Source organism: Triticum aestivum, chromosome 2D (assembly GCF_018294505.1).
Source record: "Triticum aestivum cultivar Chinese Spring chromosome 2D, IWGSC CS RefSeq v2.1, whole genome shotgun sequence".
Taxonomy (NCBI): domain Eukaryota; kingdom Viridiplantae; phylum Streptophyta; class Magnoliopsida; order Poales; family Poaceae; genus Triticum; species Triticum aestivum.
This window is the reverse complement of record NC_057799.1, coordinates 239,134,751-239,139,451: the sequence shown is the minus strand read 5'-3', so window position 1 is coordinate 239,139,451 and position 4,701 is coordinate 239,134,751.

The following is a 4,701-nucleotide window of genomic DNA, read 5'->3' as shown; positions in this document are numbered from 1 at the left end:
CTCCATATTATGCATGGATTCACATGTAGCATCAAGTTAACATGGCAACATAATGTAGCAGGTTCAGACTCTGTACAAACCAGTCACTGAAAACAGCAACAGCAAGTACCCTACTTCACAAGCATGATGCACTCACCACAAGACATATAAAAATACATGGATTGCATCACTATAAATATGGCATGAATAAGCTCCTATAACATGTTGACATGATGCTCAAAAGATAAATGCGCAAAATGCTATGAAAAAGACAAATCAGCAAGTCACAGCAGTTTCCAGTAGATTATAACATTTAGCACTTTTGCAACGATGATTAAGGCATCAATATGTACATTAACATGCACGCAAATGAAACTAGCATGTAGAGCACTCAGAGGTGAACATTTCCATATATCACACACACAAAATGGAGCAATATGCACAATGTTATTACATGATGAAGATGCATACATGATGTCAAAATATAGGGACAGAGAAAAATAACCACCTTGCGAAATCAGGACGGAGCCGTGCAAGTGTGCTGTTTGGATCGGGGGATGAGGCCATTCCGGGATGGGGCCATGCAGATCGGACGAGGCCGGCGCGAGGCGGCGGCCATGGAAGTGCCGGCGAGGTCCGGCGCTCCGGTGGTGCAGCAGGGGCTGAACCTAGGCGGGACGAGCGCCTCAGGTGCCGGGGACGTCAGATCCGATGACTGTCGGTGACGGGGCAACGAGATCCGGCGACGGCGAGGCCGTGGAGGTCCGGCGATGGTGCAACGCGGTGGCGCGGCTCCGACGCGTGTAGCGGGGTCAGCGACGGAGGTGGCAATGGCGCGGGCGGCGGCGGTCGTCGGCGGTCGGTGGCGAGGCGCCTCGGGTGCGCGGGAGCAGCAGAGTAGGCGGCGCAGTGGCGGGGTCCGGCGAGTGGCGGCAGAGGAGCTCGGGCGACGGGAGGCGCGTGCGGTCTCGGGGGCGGGCCCCGATGGGATTGGCGGGCATGCCCCGGGTCTGGGCGGGCCACGGCGGTGGGGGAGAGAGAGAGGGCCAACGGAGGCCACGTGGCAGGCGCGGATTGGCTCGGGGGCGGTGGCTGGACGTGTCCAGCCGTCGGCGGACATGTCCGGAGGCACGGGGAGGAGTGGATCTAGGGTTTTTCCCCGGAAATGGAGGGGGTGGCTGTTTATATAGGCATAGGGAGTTAGGAGATGGCTATGGAGGTGTGGTTTTCACCCACACGATCATGATCCAACGACAGAGAGCATGGAGGGGGTTTAGATAGGCTAGTGGGCTATTGTGAAGGGGTGCTGGGCTGCAAAGAGAAAGAGGTCCGGCGGTTAACGCGGTTAACCATTGGGGCATCAAACGACCTCCAAATGGAACGACATTTGACATGCGGCCTACCGGTGATGTACCAAGGCCACTCGAAAAATCTCAGCCCATTCCGAGAATGTTTTTCTCCAGCTCATGAAACAAGGACTGAGAGGTGCAACGGGTGCATGTGAGGGTGTCGGATGCCGAAACGGACAACGGAGAAAGTGACCGGATGCAAGTTTGGAAAAACATGCAGATGAAATACACATCATGACATGGAAAAGTGGAACACGCAAGCAAATGACATGGCAACGATGGTGAATAACTGGAAGACACCTGGCGCATCGGACTCGGGGCGTTACACAAAGGCCCTTTGCAGGTTCGGCAGGGGGGCGTCGCGTTGCACAAAGAGCAGACGAGCATGGGGCAGCATGACCGAGATCACACAGGCAATTTTACCCAGGTTCGGGCCGCCGTGAGGCGTAAAACCCTACTCCTGCTTTGGTGGATTGATGGTGGAAGAATGATGGCGAGGCTTAGTACACTGCCAGGCTCGGGTTGCCTCAGGGTGATAGTGGCTACGCGCGTATGGGTGGGCGCGTTGTCTAAGTTTCTAACCTTTTCTACGGCTGCCATGGGCCTCCTTCTATAGATCAAGGGGTCACCACAATGGCAAAGTAGTCATTATGCACTGATAAGATAACAAACAGTGCTATCATACCTAACTCTGCAGGCTGACAGGGCGCATTAAATGCACCGCTTAACGTCACGTGAATGGTTGCCCGGCAAGCCTTGCCGGGTGATAACCCACAAGTATAGGGGATAAATTGTAGCCTCTTTCGATAAGTAAGAGTGTCAAACCCAGCGAGGAGCTAAAGGTAGAATGAATATTCACTCAAGTTCTATCGACCACCGATAAAACTCTATGCACGCTTAACGTTCGCTTTACCTAGAACAAGTATGAAACTAGAAGTACTTTGAAGGTGTTTTTGGATAGGTTTGCAAGATAATAAAGAGCGTGTAAATAAAAACTAGGGGCTGTTTAGATAAAGAAGCAATAAAGTTAGTATAGCGAGTGTGGAAAAGTGGTGGTAGGACTTGCGAAATTGTCACTAAGCAATTGACTACTTTACTAGACCGATAGCAAGATTTATGTGGGAGAGGCCACTGCTAGCATGTCATCCCTGACTTGGAATTCTATGCACTTGTGATTGGAACTATTAGCAAGCATCCGCAACTACTAACGTTCATTAAGGTAAAACCCAACCATAGCATTAAGATATATTGGTCCCCCTTCAATCCCGTATGCATCAATTTCTATGCTAGGTTGAAGCTTTTGTCACTCTTGCCCTCCAATACATAGTCCTATCAACATACAACTAACCCTATGGTGTGATCCGCGCGCGCACTCATATGATGGGCACCAAAGGACAGCAACATAACCACGAGCAAATTAAACCAATCATAGCAATTCACCAATTACCAATAGCACACCGAAAATCTACTCATACATAATAGGATGGCAACACATCATTGGATAATAATATGAAGCATAAAGCACCATGTTCAAGTAGAGGGTACAGCGGGTTGCGGGAGAGTGGACCTCTGTAGATAGATGGGGGAAGGTGATGAAGATGTTGGTGAAGATGACAGAAGTGTTGGTGTAGGTTGCGGTGTGGAATGCTACCTAGAATAATCTTGATCATGTAATCTAATCATGGCATGAATACTAAGACACGAGTGATTCAAAGCAATAGTCTATCATTTGACATTAAGACAATAATACTTCAAGCATACTAATAAAGCAATCATGTCTTTTCAAAACAACATGGCCAAAGAAAGTTATCCCTACAAAATCATATGTTCTGGCTATGCTCCATCTTCATCACACAAAATATTCAAATCATGCACAACCCTGATGACAAGCCAAGCAATTGTTTCATACTTTTGACATTCTCAAACCTTTTCAACTTTCACGCAATACATGAGCGTGAGCCATGGACATAGCACTATAGGTGGAATAGAATATGATGGTCGAGGTTGTGTGCAGAAGTCAAAAAGGAGAAAGTCTCACATCGACGCGACTAATCAACGGGCTATGCCGATGCCCATCAATTGATGTCAATGTGAGGAGTAGGGATTGCCATGCAACGGATGCACTAGAGCTATAAGTGTATGAATGCTCAAACTGAAACTAAGTGGGTGTGCATCCAACTTGCTTGCTCATGAAGACCTAGGGCATTTGAGGAAGCCCATCGTTGGAATATACAAGCCAAGTTCTATAATGAAAATTCCCACTAGTGTATGAAAGTGATAGCTCAAGAGACTCTCTATATGAAGAACATGGTGCTACTCTGAAGCACAAGTGTGGTAAAAGGATAGTAACATTGTCCCTTCTCTCTTTTCTCTCATTATTTATTTATTTTTTTCTTTCTTTTGTATGCTTCTTTGGCCTCTCTATCTCTATTTTTTTTTGGGGGGGGGCTTCTCTGGCCACTTTTATTTTGATAACCTCACATGGGACAATGTTCTAATAAAGATGATCATCACACTTTTATTTACTTACAACTCAATATTACAACTCGATGGCTAGAACAAAGTATGACTCTATATGAATGCCTCCGGCGGTGTATCTTGATGTGAAATGATCTAGCGTAGCAATGACATAAAAAAAGGACAAGCCATGAAAACACCATGCTAGCTATCTTACGATCATGCAAAGCAATATGACAATGAATGCTCAAGTTATGTACATGAAGATGATGGAAGTTGCATGGCAATATATCTCGGAATGACTATGGAAATGCCATGATAGGTAGGTATGGTGGCTGTTTTGAGGAAGATATAAGGAGGCTTATGTGTGATAGAGCGTATCATATTACGGGGTTTGGATGCACCGGCGAAGTTTGCACCAACTCTCGAGGTGAGAAAGGGTAATGCAGTACTGAAGAGGCTAGCAATGATGGAAGGGTGAGAGTGCGTATAATCCATGGACTCAACATTAGTCATAAAGAACTCACATACTTATTGCAAAAATCTATTAGTCATTGAAACAAAGTACTACACGCATGCTCCTAGGGGGATAGATTGGTAGGAAAAGACCATCGCTCGTCCCCGACCGCCACTCATAAGGAAGACAATCAATAAATACCTCATGCTCCAACTTCGTTACATAACGGTTCACCATACATGCATGCTACGAGAATCACAAACTTCAACACAAGTATTTCTACAATCCACAACTACCCACTAGCATGACTCTAATATCACCATCTTTATATCTCAAAAATATTGCAAGGAATCAAACATATCATATTCAGTGATCTACAAGTTTTATGTAGGATTTTATGACTAACCATGTGAATGACCAATTCCTGTCAACTCTCTAAATAGATATAAGTGAAGAAAG